At 40.5% G+C, this 21,647-nt stretch overlaps 1 protein-coding gene across 2 annotated transcripts in view; it reads left to right on the top strand.

Moving 5' to 3' along the window:
• Nucleotides 1-6,070: 6,070 nt before the first annotated feature.
• Nucleotides 6,071-21,647, top strand: part of LOC134535578 (uncharacterized) — a 52,383-nt gene continuing 36,806 nt past the window's right edge. The window contains exons 1-2 of one of the 2 annotated variants that reach the window (XM_063374777.1): nucleotides 6,071-6,319; nucleotides 8,108-8,234. The gene's annotated coding sequence lies outside the window, so the exon portion shown is untranslated. The remainder of the gene's footprint in view (nucleotides 6,320-8,107; nucleotides 8,235-21,647) is intronic. The other variant, XM_063374778.1, reaches the window with a different exon arrangement.

Below are 21,647 nucleotides of genomic sequence, written 5' to 3'. Positions count from 1 at the left end.
ATTACAATAACATTTAACCATAGCCGTTGCTCAATTAAGATTGTTTTCAACAGAGCTGAAAGTTAAATACAATGTCCAGATAATGAGGTCACCTCATGGTACCCCCCGTGGTCGACTATCGCACGGGCGATAGTCGATTAGGTGGGGCAGCTTATGTTCGAGGCATTGCACCATCCTGCACCCAGGTGCATTCACGTCGCACACGCTCGGGGCGAGGCGGCGACGTGCCATAGCAGTCTGTGCGTATTCGAGGAGCACTAATTGTTGGCTTCAAATACCCCCTTTTCCTGAGGCCGCTATGGTCATCGATGCCCCGATCACATGCATTGCCTCGTTGCATTGAGGCCGACACTGCCTTGGGGGATTGGTCCCGGGGCTGTTGGGTTTTGGGCGAACGGGGAAGCAGAGACATGACACTGAGGCGGGCTACTTCGGGGTGTGGTTTCCGGTCTACTGGTGGTTGTAGTGGGCGCCAAATGAATTCCCTGAGGTGTCCTGTATTTTGGCGGACTCGGGTGGACTGTCATTGTCCCTCGGCACTAACGTTCCCCCCTCCCACTCTGGGGGGTGTCTGGTCACCACCCTCCCCCCTACCAGGAGTAGCAATGGGTATCTCTTGGCTGCTGCCCTCGCAGCATCCTCTCGTCAGCACCCTGCACGCTCAGTGGGACTGCCTGACCTCAGGCTGGTCGAGGGGCAAAATACCTCGGGGCATGGCTGACTGGTCGTAGTAGTTGGCCCGCTGGGGCAATCGCCCCTGGGTCCAACCTGTCAGTCAGATGCCCAAGTCCCCTTAGCTCGCTCCTCACACTTCGGCTAAGATGGCAGGAAGTCGTGACGGGTGACATGGTGGGTAATGTGGGGTGTGTGACTGGTGATGCGAATGGTGACATTGGTGATGGTGCGTCAGCTATGATGGTGGGCCGCCACACGTCCTGCGTGTTGGCGGGTGAGGTGGTGGGTGGTGGCATGGCTGGTGGCGTAGGGTAGGGAGCTGGTGATGGGAGTGGTGATGTTGGCGATGTGGTGTCCATGGTGATGGGTTGGTGGTAGGGTGATTGGCCGACTTGTGACGTGGCTCGTGAGGCTGGTGCGCTTGGGGTAGGGGCCCTTGGGCACCCCCCACCCTCAGAGGGATCCTCGGCGGTGGAAACGAGACGCAGGTCGTCCTTGTGGATTTTTGTGGCCCTACCATGTGGGAGTCTGATGAAGTATGTGGTGTGGCTTAGGCGTCGGAAGACCTCCCTGGGGGGCGCCCACTTGGGGCTCAGCCCCACGCAGTAGTTCTTCCTGCCGGACGACAGGTGGTGACACCGGGCATAGACCATCTGCCCTGGCTCCAGTGGTGTTGGGGGAGTTGCTGCGGGGTTCGGGTGGCCAGGAACTGGGCCTGGTGCCATTGTGCCTCTTCCCTTAGGTAAATGGCTGGTGGGCGGGTAACGGCCCCTGCTGCCTCGGCGACCCGCAGCTCGCCCGGTAGGGCGAGGTTCTGCCCGTGGAGCATTTCCGCGGGGGAATGGCCGGTAACGGCGTTGACTCGCCGGTGCAGGCAGTAGAGTAACTTGGGCAGGTGTACGTCCCATTTCGAGTGATCATCCGCCAGGCGGAGGCGCAACTTAAATTTGATGTCCTGGTTGCGTCGCTCTGTCAGGTTCGCCCTCGAGTGGTACGTCAGGGTAGTGTGATGCTCAATTCCCCAGCGTTGGCAGTCTGCCGCCCAACATCTCCCTGTGAACTGGGTACCATTGTCTGTGAGTAGCATCCTTGGGTACCCGTAGCGGGGAACACCTCGCTGTCCAGGAGGGCCACTATCGTCCCTGTGCATGCGTTGGACACGGCGAATGCCTCTGACCATCGCATGAATATGTCGGTGGTCACAACGAGGAAGCGCTTTCCCCGGGTCGTGCGGGAGTAGGGCCCCATGACGTCGAGGGCCACAGTATGGAAGGGCTCCTCTGGTTTTTGGGGGCGCTGCTGTTATAACCCGTCCGAACGGCATGCCTTGCATTGCTGACATGGTTGGTAGCTGCGCACGTGCTCGCGGACATCCCGCGCTGCTCCTGACCTGTGGAACAGCTTTCTGAGTGCATGTTGGGTCTGTTCAGCCCCTGGGTGGCCAGCCAGATCATGGTCGTGAAAAAATTGAAGGACCCCTTGCCTCGCCGCAGGGGGCACATGGATCTGCCAGCTGTCCATATCACCTGGGGCCCGATTCTGCAAAACCCCGTCCAGACTACATTGATAGGGCTGAACCCCTTCCCCACACGCGGCCAGGTCGTGCTGCGTGTCGGGGTCGTCGACCTGGGCCAGCCTGACATGATCCATTAGGGCGAGTAGGGTGGCTGGTGTGTCTGCCTGGGTGGTGGGGTTCGCCCGCTGGATAGCATAAAGGGCCACTGGCGCGGGTGCGTGGTGCTGCTGGCTGGCGGGTGAGGTGGTTCCTCCCAGCCCTGGGGGTCTTGGAAGACAGTAGTGGGGTCAGGGTGACAGGACAGCTCATCTGCCAGCTGGTTCTCCTGACCAGGGATGAGTTCTATGCGAAATGCGAAGCCCTGGAGCATGAGCACCCAGCGGGTAAATTTCGACTTCCACCCCTGGGCGGAGTCCAGCCACCGCAGACACTGGCTATCAGAGCGCAGGGTGAACGACCTCCCCTCGAGGTGGTGCCGATAGCACCGTAGGGCCCACACCACCGCAAGGCACTCCTGCTCGTTTGCATGATAGAGGCGTTCTGCGGGTCCGAACTTGATGGTGGCATACTCGGCCACTCGCCGCTCTAGGTCTCCCCCTTCCTGGTAGAGCACCGCCCCCCTGCCCTCTTGGCTTGCATCCGTCTGGACAAATATGGGTTCGTCTGGGTCCAGGCGCTATAGGTTGTGACACTCTCGGAATCGCTGCTTGACAGTGGTCAGGGCCTGTTCGGCGGCGGTCGTCCATCGGAACTTTTGACTTGGGCGATAGGAGGTCGGTCATGGGGGCTGTGATAGTGGCGAAATGGGGTATAAATGACCGCAACCAGTTGAGCAGCCCCATCAGTTTCTGGAGCTGCTTCCTGGTGCAGGGTGCCTGTTTGCCGTCGATGAGGTCCAGCTGGGCGGGAATGGGCCGGCATCCCTCGGCGCTGACAATATGCCCCAAGAACTCCAGCTCAGCGGCACCGATGTGACACTTGGGCGGCGAGCACGTGAGTCCATGTTTGGCAAGACAGTTTGAGGACCAGCGCGAGATGGTGGGCATGGTCCTCCCATGTCCGTGACTAGATGATCACGTCGTCCAGGTACGTGGTGGCAAACTCGCCGAAGTACCCGTCCAGGACGTGGACCATCATGGTCTGGAACATCGCTGGGGCGTCCATCAGCCTGAATGGCATCGCACAGAACTGGAAGCGCCACCCATTGGGGGCCGTGAACGCTGTCTTGGGGTGGTTCTCGGGATGTACTGGGACTTGCTAGTACCCCGACTTGAGGTCGAGAGACGAATAGATGCAGGCGTCCCCCAGCCCGGTGAGTGCCTCAGTGAAGTTAATGAGGGGTGGTGGTGCTGGGATGGTGATGTCGTTGACGGGCTTGAAGTTAATGCAAAAACAGAGGGTTCCGTCCTTTTTGCCAGCCATGATGATCCGGCAGTTGTATGGGGATTCTGTTGGCTCGATGATGCCATCCTCTAGCATCTCTGTGATTTGGTCCCTGATAACGAGCCGCTCGCGAGGTCCAAACCCAAATGACTTCTCGAAAGGGGGCTGGTATAGTATGGTTGGTATGCAATGTTCTGTGATAGTGGTGCGGCGCAGTAGCCCATGGCAGCAAACACCTGGGGCTGCTGCCCTAAGACCGCTTCAAACATGGGCACATGTACAGGGGCTACATCTTGGCGGAGGTCCACCAGGTGGAGGGGCTCGCCCCGCGGTGGCGAGGACCTGTGGTTGAGTCCATATACTGTCCGTTGGCCCCTGGTCCCCACATGGACCCGCTTACCACGGACCTCGACCGTGGCGTCCTATTCCAACTAGGGCAGCCCCAGAATCAGGTCGTCACGGAGGTCGTGCACCACTTTGGCCCTGGTGCTACTAACAAAATCCCTTATGCCGACCCTCACCTGGGCACGCCCCATCGTGAACGTGCTGGCTCCAGTGGTGGCCAGCTGGACGATGTCGACCTCCCGCACCAGTTCCGCCTCAGGGATGAGGTGGGCAGCGACATAGGTATGCGTGGCCACGGTGTCCACCAGCACGGTGATGGGCTGGCCATTCAGCTCCACCGGGATGCGGATCAGCACAACAGCCTTGGGCCCCACTCTGCCCAGCCTGGGCCGACACCCCTGGGTAGCCCCTGCAGCAGCATGCGGGGGCAGCATCGACATTATGTGGGCGGCGTCGCTCACCAGGGACCTGGGGCAGGCCGCGAACGGGTGAGGCAGGCCGCCCCCGCCCGCGCCAGGAGGGTGAGGCGGCAGCTCCGTGGCCCCCGCAGCAGCGTGTGGGGGCGGCGCCGATGCCAGGTTAGCGGCATCGCTTGCCGGCGATCTGGGGCAGGTCGCGAACGAGTGAGGTGAGCCGCCCCCACCAGCACCAAGTGGGTAGGGCGACGGCTGGGTGGCCCCTGCAGTAGTGTGCGGGGGCGGCATCGACATCATGTGGGCGGCGTCGCTCGCCGGGGGCCTGGGGCAGCCCGCGAACATGTGAGGCAGGCCACCACCACCCGCACCAGGTGGGTGAGACGGCAGCTGCATGTCCCCCGCAACAGCATTCGGGGGCGGCGCCGAAGCCAGGGGGGCGACATTGCTCACCGGCGATCTGGGGCAGGCCGTGAACATGTGAGGCATAGCGGTCTGTGTGGATTCGAGGAGCACTAATTGTTGGTGTCACCGTGCTCCTTGGCCATTTAGGGTTGAATTTCCGTCAATTAGCTTTATTTTGTTCTTACATTTTTGTCACATGCAAGGGCGCTATTTACCATGACACGTAGGTTTCAGTTTTGGGACCCGGGAAGAGCCCAGTGATTACTGACGGGGATTATTCAGTTGATTTTGATATGAGAGGGTGCCAGGCTAGCCATTCTGGTTGTGTGGGTCGTCGGCCCCAGCATGGATCACTAATTCCCGGCGATGATTAACTTATTAACTTTGGGCAGCGAAACAATTTTACTGGGTTAAAATATTATCCAATTAAGCCTGCTCATGTGCACTATTCTTACACCATTGCGCAAACATAGGAGGGGAGGTTCGGGCTGGAAAACAGTGTTCTTACACCAAAATCATAATTCCTCTCCTGGAGAATTATGTGTTGATTGTTGTGTTAGCTGGAATACTGGATTATATGCCACCATACACTTCACATAGTTCTTCATCACCCACACTATTAATGTTTGTCGCAGTTAACATGCGTTTTGGAGCACAATCGCGAATGCAGTCATCATCCTAATCAAGACACGCCATTTTCTTTTTATTTTCCGTGGGACCGAGTGTCTGCCATAGGTCGTGTTCAGTTGTCTACTGCTTGGCGGTGGTGGCGTCGTGTACTTATTTCGTACGGGCTGCGCGAATGGTGCGTTCCACCAGCGGGATCTGGTGCTGATGGGGTGGGGACCGGATGTTATGCTGCAGAAGGTACGACTTCAACAGCAATCGCTAATATTAATTATGTGTTAAACAATATTTTCTTTGGTTGTAGTGTACTTTTAAAATTATTTTGTCTTTTTGCGTGGGCGTAGAATTAATTGTGTGCTACTGTTTTTAAACGTGTTGACCTTTAGCAACTCTTTAATTTTGTTTTTTTAATGCCTTATTTCGTATTTTAATGTAATTTAATTTCTGAGTTGAAATGAAACCAGTCTTAAGTAATTCATGAAATAATAGCCGAATATCGCGCAGCGTTTTGATTTTTTTTTTTTTTTGTTTATCTGGCAATTGTTTACATATTTATCGTTTTTATAAGAAATGTTTTTTCTCGTATGTTTTGTGTAAATTTCTGGTTTGGGGAAATGTTTTTGTATAGAGGTTATTGTCTTAGAATCCATCATGGATGTCTTATATAAGATTTTGTTCCTTTTTCGCATACATATATAAATTGACTGCGGTAAATTGCTTAGCAAAGTTTTTGTTGTGAATGTTAGTATTCATTGTGTCTGCCCCAAGTTATTTATCTGATAGTAGTGTAGTTTATTGTTGTTGGATTACTTTTGAATTAATTTTAGCAGCGGTAATTTCGTGACCGGTGTCTATTTACATTTAGATCAGCCCAGTTTATTACCATTTAAATTTTGGTTACGGACGAGTTTTATATTATAATGTTTTATAATTGTTCGTCATAACTGTGTAGAAGGTAATGTCTGAATTTGTACCTCTTTAGCATTGATTCAATTAATTGTCAAAAACGAACGTAGCTAAGGTGGCGTGTATATATGTGTGCATTTTTAAAATTAATTATCAAGTTATAAGCGGTTAAATTATTTTATTCGTACCCACGCAAGTGAAATTTTGGTGATTGTTACGTGGTTTGCAGATCCTATTATGCCCTTATAATGGCTGTCATGTTTATAGACAGGATTGAACAGATTCTACTATTGAAATTTTGCGAAATTCACTTTTATTGCTTAATACTGTCGATTATAGGTTGTTATAATATTTGTCAAGGTTTTCTATGTACCTAATACTGTTTTTTTTTTTAATGAATTTGAGTAGGTACACAGTAATGACTGACCTTGAAAATGCCAATGTCAAGTTATTTAATACTTGGTATCAAGAAAAATTTGGTTTCTGTCTTACTAAAGACTTCTTGCCATTCAACTGATCAGATATAAATGTATTTTTTTTTGTGGAAGCATTGCTTTTTGAAATTAGTTATGTTTAAACTATTTGTGTTTTCGAAAGTTCACTGTATTTTACTATCTATCAAGCACAGGTGGTTAGTGTTGGAAGTAGCATGTTCATGTAAATTAAGCAAATTATAATATAAGTACAAGTTTTTATGTGGGAATAAAAAATGGTTGCTTGTGACTTAAGCAGGCCACCATAAAAAAAACTTAACATTCAAAAATGGTAATTTTTTCCTTAACTAATGTCTTGGTTATTATTTAAGGAAAATGGTGTTTTTGATTTTAAAATAAATTGTGGGTACAAACCAAAATACAGGTATAAATATAAAAATGTAAGTGAAAGTTTAGTTTGATTAGGTCAATTACATTTAATTTACTGATTAAATACATAAGTACTGTGGATAAGCACAGTGCCTGTTTCACTCCGCATTCCTTTTATTTTTCTTCGGGGGCCTTTAGCCCCACTCACTTCCATAATGATCCCTTCAAGCTCGGTTCACTCCCCTCACCCCTCCCAATTGATGATTGATTGATCAATTGATATGCTTGCAATTGGGCTTCTGCCCAGGGGCAAGAAGTTCCCCCCCTCACCTATACTACCTTATTCTCCCAATTGCGTTTGAAGTGCGCAGGTCTCAACAGGCACGGACTTGCTCTGGTAAGGTCTGCCAGCAGCTCTGGTATAGGAAAGGCGGTTTGTGTTTCCATGCATGGTTTTTGTTTTTCAGTATGGAGAAAGTGTGTTCAATAGGACATTTAACAAATGAACAATGCCACTACCTAATGTGATTATGGTTCAGTGCAACAGGAATTAACCCTTAGAAGTCACGCACGCAAATCGAAGCATTACTAGTCGCGCGGGGTGTTGACAACACCCTACTTAAAAATAAATAATTTTTTTCAAATTTTGTCAGAGATTTTTATTATTTTTAATTTTATTGTTTATTTAAATAGAAAAGTAAACCATTTCAATAGATTTAATTTGTTTGTTAGTTAATAATAAAATATTTAGTTATGAAATGTGTAATTACAACATTTATTTATATTCTTACCTAGCGCTTTTACAAAAAACATGTTAGAGAAAAATTGATTCATCAAAATTTCTGTAAATTCGTATATAACAAAAACCCAATATAGTACACTAAAATATTTTACAAATATTACTGATATTTAGCAATAAAAAGAAATTTTTTACCAAAGTTATTTGTCCAAATTATGCATCAAGCACTCTTCACAAACATTTTTTATGTGTTTCAAGCACATTGAACGACAGCATTTGTTGCAATTTGTTTTAGTTTTGGTGTCTTTTCTTCTGGGGCATACTACACATCTTCCAGCGACTTGTGTTCTCTCTTGAGACGACACAGGTGCTGGAAGCAGCTGAGTACTTGATTTTGGCTGCCTTCGTTCGAATGGTCTTAGGTAAGCATGTTGTACTGGCCCTTTTTTGCAGAGACGGTGTCACTAATTTCATTCCAACCTCACGCAGAAATTTCCTACGAACCAGTGTTGTTTGTGGATTATTCGCTGTGAAGACGATCTGTCCATTTATTCCAGCAATGTCTAAAATGCGAAAAAAACAAAACTAGAGGCTAACGCCTACATTTTCTAGACGTAAAGTATGTACCTCACATCTCATCGACTGTATCGACACTAGCTTTCGTAAGATTGTACAGAGTTATTATTTCAGGCTTTTTGGCATCTCCAGTTGTTTCATCAATTTTGTTATCATGGTGCATTGATGACAATAGCTCAACACTCTTTGACTTCTTTGGCACGTATGATACCAATGTCAAGTTATTTGCATATCCAAATAAACTGCTTTTTATTTCTCTCCCTTTCACAGTGACAAACTCACTTGGAAGCTCCTTATTTTTACGCATTGTACCAACAATAGTAAATTTTTTCTTCAAAAGTTCGGTAGCTAGGGGTACACTGCAGAATAAGTTATCACAGGTAATGTTTCTGCCTGAACCTTCGATACCTTTTATAAGTCTCTTCACAACATCTGTAGGTGAGTAGGAAACCTTGTATGGTCCATCTGGCTGGATACCTACATAAACTTCCATGTTATTTGTAAACCACGTCCTTGCATCACAGTGTGTCCAAATTTTCAATCCGTACTTAGCTGGTTTGCTAGGAATATACTGTCTCAATTTTGCCCTTCCTCTGAATGAGACAAGCTGTTCATCAATGGTGGTGTATTCGGACAATGTATAATGTTTTCTGCAATTTTCGAGAAATAGCTCAAAAATTTCTCTGAAAGCAGCTAGTCGATCAGTGGCACTTCCTGTTGCTCTATCTCGTACATCGTCGAAGCGCAAACAACGTAAAATGAAGAGGAAACGTCGTAAACTCATAGTTGCATGAAAAATTTCTATTCCTAAACCATTTTGATCCCACAAATTTTCAAGATTTTGGTGGCCTGCACGACATACTCCTGCTAAAATCAGCAACCCGATTGCTGTCTTTACTTCACTCGTACTTGTCGATTTAGCATCACGTTCTCTTTCATATCTGTCTGCAATGCTCTCAAGGTATATGTTTGTATATTCTGTAATTTTGCTAATAATTGCAGTGTTGATAAATAACATAAAACATTCTTCACATTCTTTGCGCATCCTTTCACACCAGGAAAGTGAGAAATAATATTGGCTTTACATGTGCGCACATTAGTTGGAGGAGTACATTTCATCCATTTTGTAAACTTTTCCCTGCCAAGAAAAAAGTTTTCTGTACTACAAGTCTCAACTTCACTAGCGCTTTCTTCACTACCTGCATCACTAAATTCTTCACTATGTACTGGCCCTGGTTTCTCTTCTGTTGTGAACTAAGTCTTCTTGGCTTTCACTGGCATCAGATACTGATTCTTCATCGGAAGACACTTCGTATAGTTGTAGGAGCTTTTGAATCTTTTCTTGTTCCTCTTCATACATTTTGCTTAAAATCCCAAAATAGCATTGAAACACTAAACTGGCAAATAAAAAACATCAAAAGTACATAAAAATTATGAAATATTACGATTCTCAATCAAATTAACACAATTAAAAAATGAAACGTTTCTGTTCGGGTGGGTGTACAGCAACACCCCAGGCAAATTTAGCAGATGTTTTACTGTCAGAGACAGCAGCAAGACTGGTCGTATTTATGGTAACAGTTTCTTTTAAATGCCCTTGAAAGGTACTGAGAACAACAGCTATCTGTGGCATGCTATCTGAGATCTGTAACACCATATATGTATATGCGTGGGGTGTTGGCATTGAATATGTATAACGTATAGAAGTCGCGAGAAGATACGATTTATTATGCCAGTTTTGGAATCCAAACTGAGGTAGTTGGAAGCTCCCCCGCCAGACAGCTCTGCTTTCAAAAAGAAGGCACTCGTGGTTAGTGTCTCCCACACTAGAGCGCTATAGTATTGCTTGTCTCAAGGTCGCGCATGTATTATCTCTCTCTCTCTCTCTCTCTCTCTCTCTCTCTCTCTCTCTCTCTCTCTCTCTCTCTCTCTCTCTCTCTCCCCCTCCCTCTCTCTCTCTCTCAATCTTTTGTATTTTCTTTCCGTTGCTGTGTGGAGAGCCAGCGCATTGACAAGGCGGGAGGTTATGCTCGTCAAAACGATGCGTAAATTGTTTAAAGAACCGAAAGCAAAAAATAAATCCTTGAAATATTACACAATTATTTAAAAACAGCCACATATATCAGTAATTCATTGGTGTTTGATTCCAGATGGTGTAATAATTATTCTATTTGAATAAAAATTGGTCCAATTGGATATAAAATAAATATTTTATTCACCAAATTAATTAAAGTACCTCAAAGAATCCACTTTAATATATATTCAACCAAATGTATGCAAAGCGGAAATTATAAAATACTGGACACTATTATATAAATAATTGATCAGTGTAAATCTGTGCACGAACTTAGTCATACATTCATAAAAACTTTAGTAAGCTCTAACACCAGAAACTCGTTTTTAACGGGGGGGAAAAATTATATATTAAAGAAATAACTAAACAGTAAAAATGTACATACATATTATTTATCTTTGCATGCAGTGAATATTATTTTGCAGTGATAAATTAATATTTTATTAACATGGCTAGATATAAAAAAGTTTATAGAAATTTTTAAATATTTATAAATATTAAAATTTAAATATTTTAAATATTATTTAATATACTAAGGTAAGTGTACCAGTAGTCGTCATGCTAAGAAGAGTTTTAGAAAAAAAAATTTGTGTACATAACCTCGTAGGTGTATTAAATGCCCCTACATGTTTGTTTTTAACCTCAAACTTTACTCTACAATGCTATCCAACACTCTTCGATAAAAACAAATTATTTTTGTAGATTTATAATTTTGAAAAAAGTGTGATTTCGAGCCAGTAGTCGTCATGCAAATTTTCGTGTTTGCCAGTGTTCGTCACATGTTTGTGCCAGTAGTCGTCATGTGCGGATTCGGCTGCATTAGTTTTAATTCATGGATCCAGAATGATAGTATTGTACTATTTGGGCTTCAAATTTTATTTGGTACTATATTTTAAACATCAAAATGGCAATTCATAAAGATCGTTTAGTAATATAATGAATAATCCTCATTAAATTTTGAATTTACTTACAACACTCACGGAACAAAGAGGGACAGCACAACTAACATGAAAATATATTAGAGCTGTAGCAAACCGTATGTATTCGTTACTGAGTAACGGGTGCGCCGTCTATATACGAGTAACGAAACGTTACACACTGCTGCATTTCGTTACTTGCATTTTTTGTATGTTTCATGCATTCGCGCGCATATTCGATGAATTTACGTTACAAAGAACGATGTTTGTTTATTAAATATTGGAAATTCGTCGTCCAAGTTTTTTTTACTGTTTATTAAAGGTATTGTGTGTGTAGACAAAGTTTGAGATTGGAACAGAAACAATGTAAGAAAGTATTTTTTACAAATTAGAAATATGTACATTTTTGTTTTTCACTATCGCGTATTTTCACGGTTTTTTTGTTCTTATCTTAAAAGAGATATAATAAAGCCGCTCTAATGAGATTTAATTGTTTCTTGGTTAACAAAAACTGTTTAATTATCAAATATTGTTAATTGTTTATATTCTATTTATTATTATTTACGCGACGTCATACTGTACGCGTACGCAATACGACTCGATTCGTTGCTGCAACATAACATAGCAAGTTATGCGGTATCAGAAGTAAACTTTAAAAATGAATCAGGCCCCATCTTCCTACCCAAGGGCGATTTGCCTTTGTGTTTATCGGACAATGTGTTTCTTGGCACACTATTTTTTTCCTCTGCTCGTTTTATACTCATACCATTCGCTACATCTTTAAGAGCAGCTTCCATGGCTGACTCTTCATACAACAGTATTTTCCGTTTTGGCATTTTGCCCTGTAATTAAAGAACGAGACACATTACAATGTTTAGTTTACTTATTAATGTCAAAATATATATCGAATGACCCCTAAATTAATGTAAACAACAATGCCTACACAATTTCTGCAATCAATAAAGTAAAGTAATTTCCGACCCAGAAGTCGTCATACACATGCATCGGAAGTCGTCATAAGTGACGACTACTGGATCTGATCATAATAATGTACTTTGTCTATCAACAACAAAGAACCAATATTATTTAAGAACTCTAGGGTGTAACTTAGCATAACTTTAAATAAAATATTAGATGTACCAGTGCTCGTCAGGTATGACGAACACTAGCAATACAAGGTTTTTATTGATCCAGTTTTCGTCACCCTAACTAAATCATACAAAGAAAACGAATTTTTTTAAATAAACACTTTCACCTCTTCAAGAACATTTAACTAACGCATTCAGCACAAAACATCACGAATAAACATGAAAAATTATAGAATTAGAAGTAAAAATGTGCACGTACGTCCTTAGTGTTTTAGTATAGGAATTCCCCTATTTATCTTCACTGCTCTACGAACTTTTGATGCACGGACTTTTTTTGATTGAAAATAGTGTTTGTTCTGAAAACTATTGTGGTAATTTCAGCTAGAACGTCGACCAAATTTTTGTCAATATTTAAGTTGGCGATATATTGAGCTACTTCTCTATTATTTACATTTGAAGTTGCTAGTGACGACCATTGGAGCAGTGACGAGTACCGGTGCACTTACCTTACCTATACTTTTCAGAAGTAAGGTTGGTTTTTAAATTCTCCTTCAGGAGCATTATACATCACAGTGCATTAAATTGCATTACAAGTCACATTAAAAAATTAAAAATGGGTGAAGTAAAATAAAAATGCCACAAACAAATGATTATGTATACATACTTATAATTTCCAAATAATGAGGGCCCAGTAACTTTGAGTTAAGTTGGTGTATAAAACTCTTGCGAAAAACAGTTCTCTGTATTCTAGAGTTGTTTGAAGAGTTTATTTACATTCACAAAAATTTTCAATGTAAAAAAAGCCACATAATCATCCTATCATAGTAGGTGACATTTTTGACAGGTCGTACAACGAAATTTGAGACTTTGACATATGAATTATGTGAAGCATTAAGAATTTGTGAAGCAATAAACAAAACTAACACATATTCATGTAGTGCAAGACTAATTTTTGTTTATTTTACAGTAAAATATTCAGTGGCCAAAGACTTAAGCCGTCACAATAAATGTAATTATAAGCCACCTTAAGTAAAACAGACTGTGGCTAAATGGGGCACAGTAATTTTGAGCAAAATTGTAATCGTGCAAGTTCCCATGTACCACAGCTATATTTACCTACCTTATATTATATGTATATGCACAATAAATTTAAATATCACTTAACAACTTAAAAAAAAAAAAAAAAAAAAGAAAACAGTACAAAACAAATTTCCAAGAATTATTTCATTCTAAATATCAGTATATAAAACTCTTCCATTGCGTATAAAAATTTTGTAATTTTTACTTCCGTACATTCTTAACGATACGAAACATGCGCAATGACTAGAGCCAAGATTTTACGGTTTTATTTTTTGGGAAATTTCGTCCTAAAGATTTTGAGATTTCGTCTTTATCGTCATAAAAATTCAAATTTCTTTTGTATTGTCTTTATGATTTATTTCGAAGATTTAAGGACAGTGATATTAAATGTAATTATAATCCCTTATTTTAATATTTACAATTTTTGCTTAAAGTTAATTAAAACATTGTTCAAAGTAAATAAATACTAACGGTGTAGATTGTGTATAAAAGCAAGTATAAAAACACGATAAACATAACTTAGGACATAATTTTGACATTGTTCTTCTCATATTTGGTAAAGGCACATTTATATATAGGTGGCAGTATTTTATATTGGTTATCATTATTCACAAATCATGAGAAAGCGACCATAGTTAAAAGTTCTGCATTCTCAGGCAAAAGAGATCTTCTCCGGTCACTGACAATTACAGAATATTTAGAAAATGACCTTTCAGTGTCAACATTTGATGTTGGTATCCACATTAATTTTAGTGCAGCTGCAGCAAATTCAGGAAAGTCACATTTTAGTTGACACATGAGGTTCACTATGTCTACATTGTCTGTGTGTGGTTTTTGTAGTTCAATGTTTACAAGCTTTTGAAGGGACATAATTATAACCTGCTGCCACTGCAGTTCTTGGCACATTTTGTAGGAACGGTAGAGAATCAACCATTTTGGAGAAGTTTTTGCCTTCTATACTCACATTCCCAATATTTTTGGGGTTGAGCAGGGCATCAATATCACGAAAAAGTGCATGAGAAGGATCACTTGAGACCAAATCATGTAGCTTTAGTAAGCTAAGCTGTGATGTCTGTTTGAACAGTTCTTTCAAGGCTGCAGACTGAACACTTTTCATTTTGCTCAGTAACTTTTCAACACTCTCTGGAAAAATTCCTTTTGTTAGAACTTCCAATGAAATTTGAAGCTTCTGAAGCTTTGAATAGAGGAGGTGGGCAGTTGGGTAGGAGGATCCCTCCAAGAAGTTTATTGTGTCAACAAAGCAGGCACAATTTTCAGTGACAAACACACACTGAGCTTCCAGGGCTTGTATCTCAGTTTCTTGCAGTCCCTTTATGAATTTCACACCAGCATTATTTTCTTCACTCAGTTGTTCGAAGAAGCTAACAATGTTATGCAGGTGGTCAGCCAGGTAGAAAACAGCATGAAACCACGTGTTCCATCGTGTCACAATGGGCAGTGGAAACATCTTCGCATTATCTTCTCCATTCTTGTCCCTCAAAAAGTTGAGGTAAGCATGCCGTCTCTTTCGTGTGTTCAAAAAAGCATTTTTTACCTTGATCACAAACAGGTTTAAATCCTCCAAACTGTTCTGCCAGATCTGCCCTACCAGATTGATTTTATGTACCCAGCACTGCACGTGGTACACATGTTCACCAAATATACCTTTCAAAGTGCTTGCAGATCTGGTCATATATCTAGCACCGTCGTTTACATATGGAACTATGTTTTCTTCTTTGATTTCATACTTGGTGCATATGTCAATCACAGCTTTCGAGCAGCTGACAGCATTTGCAGCTTCAAGTACACATGATGCTCCAAGTAAAATGCTATGTTCTGCCCCTGGTTGCAATATCTGGAAAAGAATATTGAACACACAGTTATTTGCTTTATCTGTGGTTTCATCTGCCATAATTACAACTTTCTGGTCTGCCACTTTTTCTCTGATCTCTGCCTCTTTCTTTTCCCTTAAAAGAGGAATATATTTTTTTCTTACCCAGTCTGCACTAGGTATATCACCAGCACCACCGACATGTTTTGCTAGCCATTCCCTAAGTTTGCAGCTGTCCAGTTTCTCAACAGGAATTCCAGCAGCAATAAATGCTTCAACTGTTTCCAGTACAAATTCATCTTTTTGTTGCTTGGCTCGTTTTAGCACTGGCTCTGCCTCATAAATTGAAAGCTGCCGTTTTGAAGTTTGTTGCCTTTGCTTCCCATTTTTGTGTCTCTCGGACTGAGTGTGTTTGTTTAGTGTATCTTTCCTTTCAAACTCTAAACGACAGTCGCAAAATTTACACATCAGTATTTTACCGTCACTCACATAAAACCCTTCTTTTGAAAATTCTGCTGCACGTGCAGCCACTGTTGGTTTATTTTTAGGCATTTTTTTTGTTTGTTACACGATGTTGCTACATCTTCCTAAAACAGGAACACAGAGAAAAAAATCCACGAAAACTTAACGAACGTAAAATGTTGTAAAATGTAATGAAAATATAACTCTAAATCTAAATTTCAGCACGGCAAAAGTATAGTCACGGACGTTGTAAACCACTTTTTTTTTTACAAAAATAATGTTTAATGCAATCGTGCCAATACACGAAACATTAATATTTTTTTTTCTCTTTACACTGGCGATGCGCTGCACGTCATAAAGATTTTAAAGCTTCGGGTGCTGCAGTACATTTACTTAGTCAAAAAACGACAAATTTTTTCCCAGCTTTTAAATTACGTTATGAAACGCACGCGGAAAATTATTACGCTCAATACAATTGTATTTGCGCTTTGCGTGTTGGCTAACAGTGTCTGTTCACAATCTTCGCATAATGGCGGCACTGTTTTTCTAACGTGCGTATATAACCAAATATTTTCAATGTTTGATATAACCTAAAACTAGGAAGATTATTATCCGTGAAAAAACTATGAAATATTAAAATCTTCTGTTATATTTGTATATTGGAGAAGTGTGTTTGAAACGCCTACAAAGATAATTGATCCAAGAAACGTCGTAAACAAAAATTTGGCATCTAACGATGTTATTGTAATGCATTTCGTGTTTATATGGTACGTATTCTATTTTTCGCGTTTCGGTGGTGTTAACTCTCAATATCGTTTTATTTCGCGTTATTTCGCTTGTGCGAAAAAATCGTGGCCCTAGCAATGACATCTAATGACATTTAACAAAACTATTATGTTATTGTCCATAGGTATACGTTACGTATACATTTTATACATTAAGAAAAATAATCTCATTATTTTTTTTAAACATTAACTAATGTAAAATATTTCATTGTCGAGCTTTAGCAAACGACTTACACACGTGCAATCACTGACACGTATAGAGGGAGGTTTATAAATCAATGACTCGTTTGTTGAAAGTGTTCAAACTAGCAATAGTTCTAATGAAGGAATAGCCCAGTCAAAATATGCTAAAATTTTGCTCGTAGTCGAATTAAATCCGATATTTTTGTTACACTTTACACGTATTTAGTAGTGTCCAGGGGAATTAGAATCAAAAGTCCTGATGAATAGGAAGTGAGGTAGTCAGAAACTAGAAAGGATTATAAAAAAAGGCATTTGTTTTTGATTTTTAAAGAAATATCTCGTAAATGATTAGGTAACATTAAAAGAAAACATTTTTAATAAAAAATGAAAGAGCATTAAAAATCCTATAAAAGATTATTTTTACTTTTTTTATATCTCCAATATTGTTTGAGATAGTTTCGCTTAAAAAATGAGTTTTTTTTTATTTTATTTCAAACCTTTTTCCTATAGCAACTGACCTATATATTTGTGAACCGTGCCTCTCGTATGCCAAATGCTGTCATTTGACTTTACAAGACATGTTTAAGCTAGAGTCCATGATAATCCCAGAATTCAACATTTTTGCATATCAGGATTACTTCTCAAAGAAAAGAACTGATAGGTTTTGGTCAGACAGACCACAGAACAGACTTAAATGCGTAACATGAAAATTGTTGGAAGCCTCACACGAGGACGAGGATTCACTGATAAGTTCTTGAGCGAGTGGACCTTGGGGATGACTGCAACTGCATCTGTTCGTCATTGAAGAGTTATGCGGTACTCATTTTATATCTTTGAACTTGATATCTGACAATCTCGAAGAAGTAGGGTTGCCACAGATTAATATAAGATCTCTGCTTAGCTAAATAATCACCCACCATTTCCTGGATCACAACAAATCATGTCTATATCAACTGGACTAGTAGGGGATGCCACAGTTACTTTTTTCAATGCTATAGTAATTGGCAAGCAATCAGCACAGAGTAATGTTGGAAAAATTCTAATCAAGCATTGTCACTTCCTCTGGCAAATATTAGCTACACTATTACTTTCAATTGTAATAGCTCATTCATCATTTGTTGGTTTTCCAGATGATAATGATAAGTGAAGAAAAATAGGATGACTTGATCATGTATATGCAGTATGAGTTGGCTCCATTTCATTTAGCTCTCTTTGACAAAGCTTGGATACGCAAAACCAAGAAAGCAACCCTGTACATGTTTTAGGTGACAAGGGAGAATTTGGACTTGGGGAGCGCTGACTTTGTTCTTAATGGTGGTTTCTTACTACACAGTCATATAGCCGACAAGTGGTACTGATTCATCTATTTGCCCAAAATATTTCAATTACATTATCATTTCCTAGTTATCATGACTGTTGATGTGACATTACGTGCAGACCACTGAACAATTGAAACACAAAATCATAAACATCGGATTGAATTTGAGCACATAATATACTTTGGCTGGGCTAGAAGTCTATAACACCTCGTGTTTAAATGAGTACCTAATTTTTAGAATATCAATATAGGTGTCTTCCAGGTTAATTTTGTTTCTGGGTACATAATAAAGTATTTTGGAATTTTAAATTGTTCATAACTTAGATAATAATAACGGTAGAATTTAATGCATTTTAAACAGTTTTATCTACTTAAAAAAAGTACTGAGGTGGTTGTGTGGACCAATTTTTGCCACGGTTTTGTTTTTATTTTTGTATAAAACAAAAGTTCGAACTTATGTTTTTCTTACACCACTTACAAAGTATGTTCTCTTGTAAATAAACGCAAAATTTTTCACATGACGTGTTTTGACAGCGATCATTAAGCTACTAACATCTTAATATTATAAAGTAATGAACAAAAAAAATACTAATGCAGCTGCAGTCTATCTACTCACAAATAATTAATTGTTTAGTTATTTCTTAAACATATTTTGCAATCGATCTTAAAATTTTTGTTGAAACGCGTGCCAAACAAATGCATTTTATGTGAAACAGACGACGTGGGTAATACTTGGCTAAAACTTTGAGATAATTGAAAATTAAACTTAACTAGCGTTCACTCGGTTTTAGTCAAAATTATGAAATTAAAAATATGTGGTTGTTGTAATCTAATTAGTTTTTTTAAGTAATTAAAACGTGGATATTTGAAATATAAAAGAAAAGAATTCTTTACTAATTCATACTAAATAATTAGGACTTTCCTCGCATACTCGCGTCAACTTTTTTTTATAGAGTATCTAACTGATGAATAATAAAAAACAAAATTGGCAAGTTATAACTCACAACTTCCCTGTCATTATTTTTAACTGGAATGCGGAACATCAGAACATTGATCTGCCTCGTGAACTGATCCTCGTATTCTGACAACCCGTGTACGCACCTTTTTACCCTTCAGAATGTTTGATATAAAATTATCAATGCGAAATAAAGTTAAAATAAATGGGTATTTATTTATTTTTTAAACTCAACCATGACTGTGGGCCTGATACAAAGTTATTAGGAGCTAATTTTCACGTTACTAGGGTACACAATCCCTCCATAATCCATTCCAGTAACTGTCTTCTCCCGGGGTTTCGTGGCTCTCAAAGGCAGTGGTAAGGAATACTTATCGTCAAGGTCGCCGAGCGGTGCTGATACCAGCTTCCCGTATATGGGAGGGTGAAGGGAGGTTGCATGACTGGCTGGTTAACGTAGTACGTTCTAAGACCGCTAGGGGCGTGCGCTGTCGATACCCAGCGATTGAAGCGATCGCTGCGACGGAGCTTCCTACTACAACAATTCTTCTGCGAAAACGGACAGAAAATTTAACCTGGGCTCACGACTTCTATACATTATATATATTCAATGGTGTTGGTAACACCCCGCGCGACAGCTTAAGGGTTAAAGAAAATAAGTGAGTTCAGTTTAGAACAGCAAAAGTTAACATATTCCGGAGTTTCTGGTGATGTTAAGTCTGTATGTAAGTATCATGAGATTAAGTATCTTGTTAAATATCATAATATATTTGGCCAGTATTGCAGTGATCCTTTACAAATACATAAATAGGCAATCACAAAAGGACTGAGGGAAAAACTTCTGAACATGTGCATAAAGAAACAAACTACAATTTACTGCTTGTCCCTGTAAGTTTTTGTGTCCTACATGCTACAAAAAAAATGTTTCTACCGTTAGCAAATGATGGAACAGTGGAGAAATGTGAAGTCTTTATTCCTGCGAGTGAAAATTTGGAAAAAAAACCACAATGTATGTACTCAGGGTTTCACTAGCATCTAAAATAATGAAATTGAGTGTACATAAAAGACTACAAGCAATAGCTGACAAGATTGGTAAATTTTCAAATGTGTTAAAAATAAATCTTGAGAAATCTTTTGATGAAGTGATGGAAAACAGATTAGTAAGTGTAGAGCCTGTAGAAGAGTTTGAAGAATTAATCATGAAACTTAAGAAAAAATGTGCTGATGCAGAAAAAGAAGTGCAAGTGAAAATAATTAGTTTACTTCCAAATTCATGGGGTCGACAAAGAATATCTGAAGAGTTCAATGTATCAGAGCGTTTGGTAAAACTGAAAAGAGACCTAGTGAAAGATCAGGGAATTCTACCCGAGTTGGGAAAGAAAAAGGGTTTTGGCATTCAATCAGAGGTGGTTACTACAGTCCGTGAATTCTACGAAAGTGATAAATACAGTCGTCTTTGTCCCAGAAAAAAAGACTGTTTATCTGTGAAAATAAATAACATGAAATGTCAAAAGCAGAAGATGCTGGTGCTGTGCAATTTGAATGAATTGTTTGTCGAATTTAAAGATAAACATCCAAACTGTAAAATTAGAAGATCAAAATTGATAGAACTCAGACCTAAGTGGTGTGTCACAGCCGGATCATCGGGAACACACAATGTTTGTGTTTGTACTTATCATCAGAATGTTAAGCTAATGGTGGATGGTGCAAAGCTTATGAAAGACTACAAAGACCTTCTTGCCATACTCGTTTGTGATATGAATAGTTACAACTGTATGGTGATGTTAAATGTCCAGGAAATTAAGACCTAGTATCTCTGTATGATGAATTTGAAGAAACATAACTTTTCAACAATGGACCACAACAGATAGAGCTGAAATGACAAAACTGTTATTCAGCCAAAAGAAGAATTATTTCAGTCCCTTATTGAAAAACCTGATTCATTTACAACTCATCATTTTATATCAAAGATTCAAAGTCAATACCTGAGAGAGAAGGAGAAACTTTTGGAAAAAGAGTGCATTGTTCTTGCAGACTTCGCAGAAAACTTTACATTTGTTATCCAAGACGAGATTCAGAGTTACCAGTGGGTAAATAGCTAAGCAACTGTTCATCCTTTTGTATATTATTACCAAGAAAACTATAAGCTTCTAACCAATGTGTTTGTGCAATCAGTGATCATTTGGACCATAACCCAACAACAGTGCATACATTTCAATCTCATCTTATAAATACTTAAAAGACACTGTTCCTTGGGTTCAACATATAATTTACTTCTCAGATGGATCATCAAGTCAGTATAAATTTTATGAATATCTGTCACTATAACAATGATTTCGACCTTAGTGCAGAGTAGAATTTCTTCGCAACATCACATAAAAAAATGCCTGTGATGGTGTCGGAGGAACAACAAAAAGGGAAGTAAGAAAGGCGAGTCTACAAAGAACAGTCAAGGATCACATTCTTTTCCCTGAAGATATGTTTATGTACTGTACACAGACAATTAAAGGTATAAAATATATTTATGTTAAAGAAGAGGAAATTACTGCTTGACAAGAGGAGCTCA

The sequence above is a fragment of the Bacillus rossius genome, chromosome 8, assembly GCF_032445375.1.
Source record: "Bacillus rossius redtenbacheri isolate Brsri chromosome 8, Brsri_v3, whole genome shotgun sequence".
Lineage (NCBI taxonomy): Eukaryota > Metazoa > Arthropoda > Insecta > Phasmatodea > Bacillidae > Bacillus > Bacillus rossius.
Note: the sequence above shows the minus strand (reverse complement) of the source record. Positions and strands in the feature narration are given on the sequence as shown.